Below are 16,730 nucleotides of genomic sequence, written 5' to 3' on the forward strand. Positions count from 1 at the left end.
CAGGAGCCCTAGTACCAGAGGCCTTTATCTCTCTCAGTCCCTGGACTCTGCCACCCCCATGTCCCCTGGCGCACATGAGCACAGGGCCACAGGGATGGCAGATTACTATCCAGCCAGAAGCATGGGGCTCATAGGCCAGTACCACCCAGGAATGGAGGGGCGGGCATCCGGGTATGGGCACCCAAGCACAGTGCAATTTAGTGGGGAACCCCAGGAGAGTAGGCCCATTAAGGGCATCCTGAAAACCTCTGCCCAGTTAGGTCAGTGGGGGGGGTACCCATCAAATCCTGGCAGCAAAAAGGAATCTGAAGACTCCTCTGAACGGCGCAGGACACAGGAGACCAGGTCCCCACATTCTGCCAGCCATTCCCAGGCTCGCAGAATCTGGGAAAACCTGGAAGATCAGACAGGAACCTCTGGGAGCAGTGCCTCTGAGTCAGAGGATGAATGGACCAGGGTTACCCGAACCAAAAAGGCCAATAAGGCAAAAAGGGCCTTGCTTAAGGACCCATTGAAGCAAATAAAGGCAATAAGGAGTGTTATCACGCCTTATCATAAGAACGCCAAGTATTGCAATGTGGGGAGGATCAGGCCCCACAAGAATTCATGCAAGAACTGAAACGTGCCTTTGCGCAGACCACCAGAAGGGTGCGCACAGACAGCAGAGAATTGTTAATACTTTTTTCCATGCCTTGCCCAAATATATAATGACCCAGCTCGTGAGGGATTTTCATGAGAAAAGATCTTTAGACTGGGTCATTGAACAGGCTACCCGGATCTATGAGGTGCAGAAGCCCATAGAAAATAAAAGCAATACCCAGAAAAATCCCAAAACCAACAGCACCCCTGCTGCTGCCAAGGTGGCAGAGGTAAAGGTCACCCCCGTTTTAGAGTTGGAGATGGGGGGGCCTAAAAACCTACCTGCACCTAATAATGCTAGGCCCAGAAGGTCCTCGGGCCAGTCACAGACAGGGGGCCAGGGAGGCAGCCCCACAAATGGGGTCCCTCGCTCTCCTGATTATGTAAGCCCCCGTTACAAGGGAAACAGACCCATCCTGGGTTATGTGTGGACTCCTCCAGCCCAAGGGGGGGAACCAGCCAAGCACCTAACCCAGGGAACTTCCCTCCTAACTTCCCACAGGAGGGCAGAAATTCTCCAAATCCTGGGCAGAACTTTTTCCCCAGGTATCCACCCAACTTCCAACCCCAAAATCCTCCACCCTTCTTTCCCCAATTCCCTGAGCCCAGACAACCAAATCCGGGAGAGGGGAGGCCAAGGGTGGAGGGGTATCCAAATCTTCCCAACCAGGGGTACTACCAAAGAAGGGATAGCTACCCTTCCCGGGATCAGCCCAGGGGAGAAAACAGGGCCCCGTATCAGCCTGAGCGGGTTTCCCAGTTAAAGCGCCAGGTTCAAAACATGGCGCGGGATCTGGGTCACATACTGAGGGCTCAGCAGAACCCTCAGATCGGCATGCTGGCGCAGAACGCACCCAACTCTGGACCTGGTGCTCCAGAACAATGATGGGGGCAGCACCCCGATAACTCACCGGTTCCCAGGGAGGAGGCACAAAGGGAAGGGGGGTGTAAAGCCTTGGAGGAAGCTTCCTTCCTCACTTGTAAACAGCCCCTGGAAACCCAGGAACCGGAAACAAAATCTCTTGCCCCTGAAAGTCTGCCTCCTAAGGAGCAGAGGGGTGGTAGGAGAAACGAAAGACCCAAACAGACTCAGTTTGAGGAGGAGGTACAGATCTTCCAATTTGAGGGAGAGGGATCCTCAGAGGATCCTGGGAAAAGGATCTTCTCCTTCAGAGATGGGGCAACTCCTCCCAAAGAAAAATGGGTCCCTAGGGATGCAAATCCAGACTGGGGAGATGTGGAGACTGAGCTACCGCCGTCCACCATCTCATCCCAGAACCAACAGCAAGAAAATCCCCTGGTTCAAACCCATCCTGTGGACTGCCTCCAAAAAGGGGGGGGCGGCTCAGAATCGGAGCCAGGGGAACCCACAATGGCTCTGATCTCCAGTTGCCAACTTTTTCTTTCAGATTCCCAAGGCTCTCCACAGAATGCTGCCCAAATTTCTTCTCTTGCAATGTCCAAAACCAGAACATTAGCCCACCAGTTGTCCAAAAATGTGCATTATCTGTGCCCCCTTGAGGAGAAGGAGGGAAGATACTATGCCCCGGTACAAGTACAGGGGCAGGGTACGATTTCAGCGCTGGTGAACACGGGATCTCAAGCTACCCTTCTGTCCAGAAGGGCCTTTGACGAACTGAATGCAGGAAGGGGAGAGAATTACCAAATTCCTCTCACCTCTCTTCCTGGACAACTGCAGAACTTTGACGGGAAGGAAATTCCCGTTGAGGGGACTGCAGATTTGGACATTAAAATTGGGCGACACAAGTTGAAACACCCGGTCATAGTTGTGACTCCAGGGGGCACCCCTTGTTTACTAGGGAATGACCTCCTGAGGAGGTTGTCACCCCTAATAGATTGCGTAAACAAGGTCCTCTGGACCCAGACTAGCCGACCAATAAAATTAAAACAGAGTGTCAACCATGTTAGTTTAAACGGCACCTGCCACATGGTTGAACAAAAATCTGACCAAGTAGAATTTCACTTCCAGAATAGCCAAATTCCAGACGTGACAGTAATAGCAGTAGGACAACAGACTGGTGATGGAGGGTCCTCTCTATTTCTGAAAATTAACCTTCCTTCCAGTCTAAAGTGGTACTCCACGCTGGAAGGAAACACTCTGAGATTCTATACTAATCCACAATCAGAAACTCCCACTCCAATAGTCCAGAAAGATGTGAAATCAGCTCAGAGCCTGGCTGAGATTCAGCAAATTGGAGAGCAGTTGTTCATCCCTGTTCAGTTAAATGATGGGAAGGACTCTGTTCTCGCTCGAGTGTGTGTGAATAACGGTAATAGCTTCATCAGCGAAGCCATGTTCCGCCAACTCCCAAAAGATCCAGCCACTCCCACATTCAAACTGATAGACAAATGGGGAATGGACCTGGAAGCACCTAATTCCAAACATCTCCTGCCAAGCAGGTGTATGCTCAAAATCTCCATTGGCAACAAGAGCATAGTCCACAATTGTTGGGTCGTGCGAGACGTCCCTGCCGCCTTTTACTTAGGCAGTGACATTCTCAATCGCTTTGCCATTAGTTTGGACCTAATAAACTTCAAAGCTTGGTCCCGATTAGCGGATAATCCCATGGACTTTGATGATCCAGAAAAAGCATTTAGGTCAGCTCAATTGCTACCTTATGCAGTTGAAATTCAGATTAAAGAGGAAGTCACCATCCCAGAAAGGACCCGACAATTCTCCCTGGAAGTGAGAGTCAAAAGAGGACAACATTTGAAAAACCCTGATGCTTACATACATCTAAACGCTTCTCTCCAACAGCAAGGGTTAGGGGTAAACCCAACACCATTAGTCAACATAGAACATGACACCATTCCAATAGAGGTAGATAACAGCGACTTAAAGAGTATTACTCTAGCCGCAGGCACCATTATTGGAATGGCGGTTGATGACCGACATTTTTCCATAGATTTAGGTAATGAACTGTTAGGGCCAATCCCCAAGGACTGCTTTGACAGTGACAGTGATGACAATACAACACCAGACAGGATTTTTACCCGGCATGGGGGAACTTCCTGGTGTACACTTCTTGCCCTTATGGTAGGGAAGATGTGACTTGTAACTTCAGGAGGGATGAGGTGATTTTCCAGGTCCATGAGGGCTGCCTTTCCCACCTGAAGCCTCCAGTCCAAATCAGCACTCTGACCAGGGACTTCTCCACCCAGCTGGAGGAGGCCGCTGAAATAGCCAAACCAGAAGTCTTTCCAGGCTTCAGGCAGATGGTGGAAGAGAGAGTCAACCTAGCTGATGCCTGTGTGACTCTGGAACGAAAGCAAAAGTTGAAACAAGTTTTCTTGGATTTCCAAGATCTCTTTGCGGTAGACTCATATGACTGTGGTGGCACTGACATCCACACAACAACAATCCCCACGGACCCTGGCATGACTCCTGTGTTTGTGAAGCAATATCGCTTGCCTCTCGCATCAATGGAGTCCCTTACTGAAATAATTAAGAACCTTGAGTCCCGGGGAATAATCCGTCCAGTCCACAGCACCTTCAATAATCCGGTGCTGGGAATATTGAAGCCAAACGGCCAGTGGAGACTCTGCGCTGACCTTAGGGAGCTCAACAAATGGGTCCATACTTCCCAAAGGCCTCTGCCCTACATTGACCAAGGGCTGGCCCAGATCCAGGGGTCACAGGTATTCACTGCAATAGACCTGACCAATGGATACTGGACCGTGCCGGTCAGTAGGGAGGACCAAAACAAGCTGGCTTTTACCTTTGGGGGCCAGCAGTATACATGGACCCGGACTCCCTTCGGATACCTTAACTCCGGTAATGAGTTCAATATTTTCCTACATAAGGCCATGCCCGACCTGGGTGCGAGGGGTAACCTGGCTTATGTAGATGATGTCCTCATCAAAAGTTCATCTGTGGAGGAACACATAGCGGAGATCCGTTATGTTCTGACACAGTTGAGGGCCGCCGGAGCAAAACTTTCCTTTCAGAAAGCACAGTGGTGTAGAACCCGTGTTAATTTCTTGGGGCATGAGATTACTCCTCAGGGTCTCGGTCCCCAGGAAAAGAAAGTGGAAGCACTTCAGAAACTGAAAGACCCCACAACTCTGCGGGAACTAAGGACCCTCCTTGGACTGACTAATTACAGCAGAAAGTTCATTGAGGGCTACGCAGAGATCACCAGACCCTTGATTCATCTCCTGAAGGGGGGGGTCAAGTGGGAATGGGGTCCAGAACAATCCGAGGCAGTAAGACAACTCAAAAGAAGCCTCTCACAAGCGCCTTGCCTAGCTTACCCTGTCAGAAACAAGGAGTTCTTCCTGGAGACAGGGTTCTCTAATACGTGCTTGACGGCAGTATTATACTAAAAGCATGACAAGGTCAATAAAGTAATCTCCTATGCGAGCAAAACTTTATCCTCTGTGGAGGAAAAATTCAACGATTGTGAGAAGGCACTCCTGGCCACGGTGTGGGCATTGAAGAATTACCGCCTGTTTATCCAGGGGGAACACATCATAGTGGAGACTCCACACCAGCCTCTGCAATATCTCCAAAGTGATAGAATCCGGGCCGGAAATGTGAGTAATTCCCGAATTACTTCCTGGATTCTGTCAATGCAAGGCTTTCCTGTGGAGGTCATATATGGCAAAAACAAGACGAGTCCCCACGCGCAAGGTCTGGCTGACTTGCATGATTGTGCCAGAGAAAACTGTCTCGAGGACGAAAGTCTAAAAATAAAGGACAACACGGAGGCATACCTTAATTCCCCACACAAAGTCTTTGAAGAGGACAAGTGTGAGGGAATGCCCACTGTCTATGTGGATGGATGCTCTTACCATGTTGAAAACGACGGGGAGAAAGAACTGGTGGCCGGCGTAGGGAATGCATGGGTGAATGAGTTCTGCCCTCCGCTGGATACAAAATTGGTCCCCGAAGTAGTCAGGTGGCAGAATTGATGGCTGTGCATCAGGCCATCCTCACTGCTGTCCAGCATCAACTCCACGAACTGGTCATAATCACAGATTCGGATTATGTACGGAACGGGTTCGTGGAGCACCTGGTTAATTGGAAAACCAGAGGCATGTTATGTGCTAACAACAAACCCTTGAAACATGGGAAGTTGATCCAAAACATTGATGATCTGGTCACCTCGAATGAGATGACCATCTATTGGAAAAAGATCAAGGGTCATTGCAAAGTAGAGGGACCAGACAAAACTGGAAATGACTTAGCTGATCAGCTGGCCAAAACCGGGGCCATCCAAGGGGATCTAATTGAGATTGAGTCCCTGTTGGGGGAAATCCAGGTCCCTGCTATCACTAGGTCCCAGACAAATGCTCACAACGACCTTTCAATTGCACAATGGAGTAAGGAGACCCCTGATGCTGATTTGATTACCGCTCAGAAGGTGGATCCAATAATTGGTAAATTTTACCAGCACGTTGAGGACCCTGAGAACTTTCCCCTGACGGATACCGATTACACTGGGAAAGAGGACCTAAGAGTGCTGATGAAATGTCCAAAAATGTTCCGGACCCAAGACGGTTTGTTGGTAAGGAAATCCAAAGCTGGCCACGATCAGTGGGTGGTTCCTACCTCATTCCGAAGCCTGATGTTAAGTCACGCCCATGATGCGGCCACTGCCGGTCATAGGGGGTTTCACACAACATTGGAAATCTTAAGAGAGGTTGCATACTGGCCACACATGGGGCAGGACCTCGACCAATATTTGAAGGGGTGTCTTGTGTGTGCGCAATTTCAGCCATCATCCCTCACGCACCGTGCGCCTCTCCAAAAGAGGGGGATGACCCTGCCATGGTCAGATTTACAAATCGACTTCGTAGGCCCCGTGATTCGCTCGGCTAGGGGGAATAAGTACATGTTGACTGTGACATGCTTGTTTACCAAGTGGGTGGAATGTCTCCCAGCCCCAAATTGCAAGGCAGAAACCGCAGCTGCCCTGATGATTAACCACATCTTTTCCCGTTTTGGTCTACCTCAAAGGATTGAGTTAGACAGAGGTAGCCACTTCACCAGTGAAGTGATGACAAAGATGTGGGAGATACTGGGGGTCAAAAGGAAGTTGCATATTGCTTACAGGCCAGCTTCTTCTGGGGCAGTAGAGAGATATAACCAAACCATTGTGAGCATATTAAAAAAGATTGTGGCAGATTCTGGGCCAATTTGGGATATCCGATTACCTCTGGTCCTAATGGCCATCAGATCTAACCCTTCATCTGCAACCAAAATGTCACCATTTGAGTTGATGACTGGGCGCAAGATGGTGCTTCCTCAGCATTTGCTCTACAGGACCCAAGAGCAGACCCTAATAAATGCCTCCACAACTCACGAGTATGTGGAGAATTTAAGGAAACACCTTCAACATGCTTTTGCTTATGCTCAGCGGAATCTAGAAAGATCGGCTGATAGCATGAAGACCCATTATGACCTGAAAACTTCCAGGAAGGAATATCAGGTGGGAGACCGGGTGTATCTATACAACTTCCAAAGGAACCAGGCCAAGCAGCGCAAATTTTTGCCTACATGGAAGGGACCCTTTGAGATTATAGACAAAATCTCCCCTGTGGCCTACAAAATCCACATCCCCAAAGGTCCTTTGGCAGCGGGGGAAGACAAGTGGGTCCACATTAACCAGTTGAAATGTTGCCATCCCAGGCACACTCTGCAACAACTGGAGGAATCCTCTGGAATCCTAGCGGGTACTGTCTCAGACTAATTCAGTTCCAACCATAAAACATACCACATCTAGTCTCTAAAATATTGTGATTTGTATGAAACTGTCTCTTAGTTATACTGTTTTTTTTAAAAAATAAGAATGTAATGTTTTGTTATGATGAAATGCATATGCTGCCCCACTATCAGAACAGTGGTGGACGAAATGTCCATGAATAGGTATTGCCGCTCTTCCTTTGTCGTCCTAGGAGAAAGAAAACCTGGAGACGGGACAAGGAGGACGATCTGGAGACCGGGAGCAGAGACGCAAGGGGCCCGGTGTACCGCCCAATATTCCCATCAGGACCGGCGAGGAGAACCGATCGATCAATACCGGATGGAGGAAAAGATGCTGAACTGTGCCATCTATTGGAAGAAGATGAGGAAACATCCCAGGTCTTGCGAGTCCCATTAGTGAAATAGAATGGCCATCGCAAGAGGGGGGCTTGTGGGATGTTTTTATCCACGCATCCAAGCCCTACCTCAAAACTGTGCAGTACTGACATGGAAAACATCATGATGGCCAGAGCTTCCCAGAAAATGCACAGGGAAATGCATGAAGAATAGGCTGTCACTCATTTTTGCCGATGTTATGGGCACAGAAGGACACTGCCTAAAACCACCATTGGACTACCCACACAGTAGTCTGAAACCATTGGGAATGGCAATGCTGATTGCCAAAAGCAAACCCATAACTGTTGGGAATTCATTTTCTTAAATCCCAAAAAGGGGTGCAGTACCAGTACTCACCACTATCAGAAAGCCGGCGTTTTAAAACAACACCAGATTTTACTTTTTTGTAGAAAACTGAATAAATGAACCCAAAACATGCCAAAGAAAGACTTACTGAGAGGTGGATACAATGTAAAGTTATATTCTGAAGTGACTTGAAGGTTTATAACAAGACTGGCGGAGCTGTGGATTTCAGCAGTTTAAGTAAATTTAGACTGAAAGACACTAAAAATCTAAATGTTTAAATTGACTGAGTGACCTACTTTTGAGTGTCACATAGGTTTCAATTGTTTAAATATCATAGTTTAAACTTAGAATCAGCATTCTAGCTGCATATGTAAAAATGTTTAGTTTTATTTGAATGCAGAAAACTGGGGAACAGAAATGACATGTAGCTAAAAACTGGCTTAAAGAGATTCCAATTTTGCCTGGCAACTACCCCCCATCAGGAGTGAAACTTGAGTCACAGCTGTGTTCCCAGGCCTATCTGCCTTTTGCTGGCCACACTAAGGATATGCCACCTCTCTGATAATTGAATTAAGGGGAGCCCCCACAGAATACAGGAGCTTTGAACAAAGCCCTGTCCTGACTCAGGCAAATGTTTTATTGGCGGGAGTCGTAAATGGAGATTCCTCCTGGAAGGAAAGGGGAGGGGCACTGCCTGTGAGAGCAAGCTGGCTTGGCAGAACTGGAAAAACCAGAAATTCAACCTTGTGCTGGGGGGAAACCACACCCCTTTGGGGCCAGAACCTAACTCTAAAAAGATGGATCATTCATAGAGCGGACTTGTGAAAATTATTTAAATGATACCATAATTCTTGTGATTTTTCTGCCCACATTTTAAGACGTGTTCGGACCCGGTGGTATGTTCAGGGGGGTTTTAGCGGAAAAGAGGATATTACTCAAAATGTGTGCATGTGAAAAATCTGACACTTCATCAACTAATGTCCATACTCCTTGCGCACATGTGTGTAAATTTGGGTTAATGTCCGAAATTGCAAAATCAGTTAAAAAGTGCAAATATTGCCATTTCTGAATGCAAGCTCCCAGGAAGAGCAGATTTGGAGATGGTATACCTCCTGTGATATGTGATGGGTGCGCGTAATTTTAAAACAATATGTAACTCTGCAAATATGTATTTGGTTCAAATCTAGATTTGTGTGCAAGTTGACAGGAGGAGTGGACTTTCTGCAGGCTGTAAAATGACATCACTCTGACACAACTTAGCTCCCCCAATCAGGGGAGAAATGAAAGCTTGGCCAATGACAAGTGGAGAGGGGTAGAGCCTAGTGATGCTGCACACACACCCATTTTCAAAACAGATAAAAGCAGACAGACAGGACAGATAGGGACCTTCCAAGCCATTTGCTGCGGGACGCTCTGCTGGGAAAATCCATACTTTACCTCCATCAATCTCTAGAGAAAGCTGTGCAGAAAGATCCAGACTTTAAATCCATCAATCTCCAGAATCCAGAGAGAGAGCAGACCCAGACCAGACCGCTGTTAGCAGAACCAGAGAGAGCTGACCCAGATCACTGTGAAGTGCAGAGAGCTGAACCGGAGTCCAGTTCAAAACCTGACCAGATCCGTGGCTAGGCCCATTTAATTCAAGAATATAGTGTGAGTACCTAGCAAACTGTGCAGAACCAATCTCTTAGTTAAAATTATATAATTAAATCTATTTAATCGAAGTAGAACTGCCTCCTAACTGTCACCTGTCATTTTCTAGTTGCAAGCTGCACTTGTCTTTTTGAACTTTAAAATTTCAAATCTGAAAAACGACCTTTATTTAATCGCTCATATCTCCGTGTGCTAGCGACTTGCAGTAACTTTCCTTTGAAAGATGAGAATCGTGGCTTTCCTACGGACCTAGAACCGCATTCCTACCCCCGATACTTTTGCTGTAATCGCGAAAAACGCACTCGCGAATTTGCCGCTATTTGCAAATTTCTCAACGTGTGAAAACAGCAGTTTTCTTGCTTTCAGTTGCCAAAAATTCGTTTAACCTGCTAGTTACTCCTAGATCCTTTCTAAAGTGAGCCTGAACTCATCCCAAGTATATTTCACTCACCCTGAACCTTCTAGAGGGAATTAAAAGCATTTTAGCATACTTTTCACTTCATTGCCAGCACATATAAAAGCATTTTGGGCCTGTGTTTCCAACTTCTGTAGTCTAAGCTTGCTGGGGTGAACTGAATTACAGTTGATTGCATTTCTGAGAACTGTGTGCTTTCCTTCCATTTCCTTGCATTGCATAAAGGGGGGAGGGGATTGCCAGAGAAAAGTGATTACATTGTTTTGTTGAACGCATATTGAGTATTTTCTGTACTGCATTTTCATTCCACCTTGCATCCATTTGAAACCATAAAAGTATTGTTGCTATCTTATTCATCCTATAACCACTCATCATTGATTATAAAGAAGTGTGCTAGTGCCAGACTATCCATTATTGATTACTGCTCAGATTCAGTGTGATATTCAATTATTAAATTATTATAAAGTGTGATATATATATCTATTGTTTAAATTATCAAATAAACCTTTTAACTTGCAAAACAGAACTACTTCTTGGCTCAGTGGGGTCAGGGGGATTCAAAGAGAGGGGTGTTATATAGGGGTAGTTTAACAAAGGTAGCGGGCGCCCCTCTCTCGCAAGAACAGACATGATAACCTGTTCAGTGGTTATTAACCACTTGAGAGTTCGCAGCCACTGCTTTTACTCACTGTGCCTTTCACAGATGGGAAATATCCATTTGCATATCAGTCTTTGTCCTGCCCAGGGGCAGTCCAGCACCGAAATACAATGGCAACTCCAATCTGAACGAGAGTACCACCAGCAACCTCATACACGTGTTTCACCCTTGTTGGGGATCATCAGTGAGGTGAAGCTGATGCCTCTCTAAGCACAGTGAGAGGGAGACCACGTCTGGTTGCCCCCAGGAGACCTAGGGTTACCAATCCCAGGTTCCTTAAAAAATAGTTTAACAAAGGTAGCGGGCGCCCCTCTCTCGCAAGAACAGACATGATAACCTGTTCAGTGGTTATTAACCACTTGAGAGTTCGCAGCCACTGCTTTTACTCACTGTGCCTTTCACAGATGGGAAATATCCATTTGCATATCAGTCTTTGTCCTGCCCAGGGGCAGTCCAGCACCGAAATACAATGGCAACTCCAATCTGAACGAGAGTACCACCAGCAACCCCATACACGTGTTTCACCCTTGTTGGGGATCATCAGTGAGGTGAAGCTGATGCCTCTCTAAGCACAGTGAGAGGGAGACCACGTCTGGTTGCCCCCAGGAGACCTAGGGTTACCAATCCCAGGTTCCTTAAAAAATAGTTTAACAAAGGTAGCGGGCGCCCCTCTCTCGCAAGAACAGACATGATAACCTGTTCAGTGGTTATTAACCACTTGAGAGTTCGCAGCCACTGCTTTTACTCACTATGCCTTTCACAGATGGGAAATATCCATTTGCATATCAGTCTTTGTCCTGCCCAGGGGCAGTCCAGCACCGAAATACAATGGCAACTCCAATCTGAACGAGAGTACCACCAGCAACCCCATACACGTGTTTCACCCTTGTTGGGGATCATCAGTGAGGTGAAGCTGATGCCTCTCTAAGCACAGTGAGAGGGAGACCACGTCTGGTTGCCCCCAGGAGACCTAGGGTTACCAATCCCAGGTTCCTTAAAAAATAGTTTAACAAAGGTAGCGGGCGCCCCTCTCTCGCAAGAACAGACATGATAACCTGTTCAGTGGTTATTAACCACTTGAGAGTTCGCAGCCACTGCTTTTACTCACTGTGCCTTTCACAGATGGGAAATATCCATTTGCATATCAGTCTTTGTCCTGCCCAGGGGCAGTCCAGCACCGAAATACAATGGCAACTCCAATCTGAATGAGAGTACCACCAGCAACCCCATACACGTGTTTCACCCTTGTTGGGGATCATCAGTGAGGTGAAGCTGATGCCTCTCTAAGCACAGTGAGAGGGAGACCACGTCTGGTTGCCCCCAGGAGACCTAGGGTTACCAATCCCAGGTTCCTTAAAAAATAGTTTAACAAAGGTAGCGGGCGCCCCTCTCTCGCAAGAACAGACATGATAACCTGTTCAGTGGTTATTAACCACTTGAGAGTTCGCAGCCACTGCTTTTACTCACTGTGCCTTTCACAGATGGGAAATATCCATTTGCATATCAGTCTTTGTCCTGCCCAGGGGCAGTCCAGCACCGAAATACAATGGCAACTCCAATCTGAACGAGAGTACCACCAGCAACCCCATACAAGTGTTTCACCCTTGTTGGGGATCATCAGTGAGGTGAAGCTGATGCCTCTCTAAGCACAGTGAGAGGGAGACCACGTCTGGTTGCCCCCAGGAGACCTAGGGTTACCAATCCCAGGTTCCTTAAAAAATAGTTTAACAAAGGTAGCGGGCGCCCCTCTCTCGCAAGAACAGACATGATAACCTGTTCAGTGGTTATTAACCACTTGAGAGTTCGCAGCCACTGCTTTTACTCACTGTGCCTTTCACAGAGGGGAAATATCCATTTGCATATCAGTCTTTGTCCTGCCCAGGGGCAGTCCAGCACCGAAATACAATGGCAACTCCAATCTGAACGAGAGTACCACCAGCAACCCCATACACGTGTTTCACCCTTGTTGGGGATCATCAGTGAGGTGAAGCTGATGCCTCTCTAAGCACAGTGAGAGGGAGACCACGTCTGGTTGCCCCCAGGAGACCTAGGGTTACCAATCCCAGGTTCCTTAAAAAATAGTTTAACAAAGGTAGCGGGCGCCCCTCTCTCGCAAGAACAGACATGATAACCTGTTCAGTGGTTATTAACCACTTGAGAGTTCGCAGCCACTGCTTTTACTCACTGTGCCTTTCACAGATGGGAAATATCCATTTGCATATCAGTCTTTGTCCTGCCCAGGGGCAGTCCAGCACCGAAATACAATGGCAACTCCAATCTGAACGAGAGTACCACCAGCAACCCCATACACGTGTTTCACCCTTGTTGGGGATCATCAGTGAGGTGAAGCTGATGCCTCTCTAAGCACAGTGAGAGGGAGACCACGTCTGGTTGCCCCCAGGAGACCTAGGGTTACCAATCCCAGGTTCCTTAAAAAATAGTTTAACAAAGGTAGCGGGCGCCCCTCTCTCGCAAGAACAGACATGATAACCTGTTCAGTGGTTATTAACCACTTGAGAGTTCGCAGCCACTGCTTTTACTCACTGTGCCTTTCACAGATGGGAAATATCCATTTGCATATCAGTCTTTGTCCTGTTATATAGGGGTAGTCATCCAGAACGTATGAACTGGACATAAAGATATATCAATAAGGGTTTCCATTCAGTATCCCAGACTAGGCATTGACTTAGCTGTAGTGTTGAATTGAATCCTCTTACAACGCCCCTCGCCGTCCAATCAGCGAACACGTTGCATGTCCGCGGACATGACGCAAGCCCACGGGCCAATTGGGGTGCTGTCCGCGGAGCGAACAGGGAAGTCCGTCCGCGAAGCGAACGCAGATATCACACATTTTTTTGCCTTACATTTTGGTCATTTTTTAAAAAACTACTGGACGGATTTACACCAAATGTACAAAAGCACGCTTTTGGGACCAGGCCGCCGCTCCTGCCGCAAATTTGGTGTAAATCCGTCCAGCGGTTCGGGCTGTAGCCGTGCACAAAGTTTTTTCCCATTATGTCTATGGGAAAAAAAACAGTTTTGGGACCCCCCCTATAACTTTGCCCCCCTGGACGAATCCTCACCAAACTTTTCAAGAAAATTCAGAGTGACCCAACTACTTTTTTTGCAAAGTTTGGTGAGGATCCGTCCAGGGAGAGCGAAGTTGTAAGCCACCCAAAAAGTGCTCTTCCTATGGAAACAGCAACTTAACCATAACTACATGGCCACTACCATGGCCATGTAATGTGGTACACAGCTTAATGTCATATTTTAGTAAGAAGAGATACATTAGGGTTGTGCTTACTGTTTTAGTGATTGTCCTCTTGTTATGGAAGTAGTGATATTGTCATATTTGTCTTGAATTGAATTAGTTCACTTGGCTTGCACTATAATTCTTAAATGTATACTTTTGAAGGAAAGAATCCTGTGAGCTTCTTATAGTGGTAGACATTTCCTGCAGATTGTATACATTTTAGGTTATACTTAGAGGCTATAAACTTAAAGTTTGCAAATCTCTGCAAGTAAATATTAAAATGATGAGGTTGGGTCTAAGATTGAGGCAAGATTGTTGGCAGCAGCATATGAGGAAACCTTTACTAATCTGCTGGATCGGGTCGCTCCACTTAAATCTAAAACTATCAATGAAAAGACCAATAACCAGAAATGGTTCACCCCAGCCCTTGCTGCTCGTCAACAAGAAAAAAGAAGGGCAGAGAGAGTGTGGGAAAAAGAACGGACACAAGAGAATAAAACCATCTGGAAGTCACTTGATAAACTATACCGTAATGAAATTATACTTGCTAAAAAGAACTTTTACGACAACCAGATTGAAATTCTAACAATGATTCAAAAAGCTCTCTGACATTTTTTTAGAGATTTAGAGAAACCCAGGGCCCAATTAAATCAATGTATTCCCCAAACAACAGCCTGTGAAGATCAAAACAGCTCATGATAACATCAGGAAGAATATGGAACACCCACATTATAGTGGTGGTGCTCAGCGGAGGGAGGAAATGGTCCCGCAGGCTAATGGGGCTTTTTCATTTAAACCAGTGTCCAATGAAATTATGGAGAACATTTTGAAGAAAACGGGACCTACCACATGTTTTGGGGAAAATCTCCCTTCTAAAATCAGACTGGACAATAGAGAGCCCTTTACTCCATTCTTGGTTTGTGTGTTAATGCCGCATTCCTGAGTAATGAAGTACCCGATATACTGAAATAAAGGGTGACAGTTACTACATTGAGTAAAAATGCAGGATTGGATCAAACACTTTACACTAACTATAGACCGATAACGAATGTGCCTTTTCTGCTGAACATTATTGATAACGCGGCCACTATACAATTACAGCAGCATCTGGAACATGACGATTTACTACATCCAAAGCAATCAGGCTTCAGATCATTCCATGGTACAGAGTGTGCTTTGCTGGATCCACAGACTGAAATGCCGAAAACATGGATGCAAGTCAATCAGGGCTGCTGATGATGTTGGATCTATCAGCAGCCTTTGATCTTGTGGATCATGGCAATCTTCTCCAAAGGTTAAAATACCTAGGGGCCTGCTCTGAAGATGTGGTGCATTGGATCAGTTCATTCCTGAGTGGCAGGCAGCCAAGAATCGTCTGGGAAAAGGCTTACTCTGGATTGGAATCATTAGAGTGTGGGGCCCCCGTGCGTGTTCATCCCCTGAACTTTATTTAACATCTTCTATAGGCCTTTATATGACCTCCTAGATAATTTGGGAGCTCAATTCAGTAATTTCGCTGATGATATACAGCTTATTTTAGCATTGAGTGGAGATTATGAAAAAGATGCAGAGAGAATCACCCTTATATATGGCACAATGCAAAGTAACCCATTATTGCTCAGAAAGCAACTGAAAAGCGTCCTGTTCCAATAAGGTTGTTAGACCGCCACCATCCTGGTTTCTTAAGTCGGTTTCTTTCTGCGCTGTGTTGCCTGTGGGCTCCGGCGCAATATAAGTATATACATAAATTAAATAAATAATGCCCTATATCAAGCCCAGCCTCTCTATCTGTTTCATTGTTTGCAGGTCCTGCAGAACACCTCTTACAGGCTGCCGACCGGGGCACCTTTTCGGGCCTTTGTTGCTCCTATTTGGGCCTCACTGCAGTGGCTTCCTGTGGGGTGAAACGGGTGGAGATCCAAGCACTCTGCATGGTGCACCGGGACTTTTATGGCTCAGGTCCTGAGTACTTGCAGATCAAATTCCCCCTTATGTCCCCTCTCGTTGTCTATGCTCTGCATCTCTTCATCTTGTTCAGGTTCCCCGCTTTCACCACTCTAGATCAGGTGGCCGGGTCTTCTCTGTTGCGGCCTCTAGGCTGTGGAACTCCCTTCCGGTGACCGTGCATGCCACACAGTATCACCTGCTGTTTCGCCGCACCTTGAAGACCTTTTTGTTTTAGCTCACCTTGTATTTCGATCCCCTCTTTTTCTCTTTCCTTTCCTTCCTACCTCCCAGCAGCGCCATGATGCACCCATTGGTGAAGGAGTGTGTGATAAATAAATAAATAAAGGTTACACATATGAGTAGCTCCATAGACAGGGTATAGAGAGTGGAGGAGGAAGGTATGAAGGCACGTGATGTTAGGAAGAGAGAGGAGTAGAGGAGAATGGAGCAGTGGCAGTGGACTCCTACTATAATTTGGGTTTACCTTTAGCAATTAACAGGTCACAAAGTACTTGCCTTACAGATGCATATTCTCAACTGCAGCCTTGCAGCTGGAAGTACTGCAGTTCGATTGATGTAGAGCAGGTGGGCAAACCTTCTCCTGCCACGCCCCCACCATTTGAAGCCAACTTCTCTTGATGCTCTGGGTTGTAGAAAGGAATCAGGTCTGCCAGGAACATATGAAGACCTGCATTTTCCAGCAGTGGTTTCTGAGACGTCACCTGCAGTGGCACAAGGTTCTGGGCAGGGATCT

General features: G+C 46.8%; 1 protein-coding gene across 1 annotated transcript in view; it reads left to right on the forward strand.

Moving 5' to 3' along the window:
• LOC138559125 (uncharacterized) overlaps nucleotides 1–16,730 on the forward strand; it is a 283,215-nt gene that overhangs the window by 246,319 nt on the left and 20,166 nt on the right. The gene's annotated exons all lie outside the window — the stretch shown is intronic.

Source organism: Ambystoma mexicanum, unplaced genomic scaffold (assembly GCF_040938575.1).
Source record: "Ambystoma mexicanum isolate Mex_15411 unplaced genomic scaffold, UKY_AmexF1_1 Mex_scaf41, whole genome shotgun sequence".
NCBI lineage: Eukaryota > Metazoa > Chordata > Amphibia > Caudata > Ambystomatidae > Ambystoma > Ambystoma mexicanum.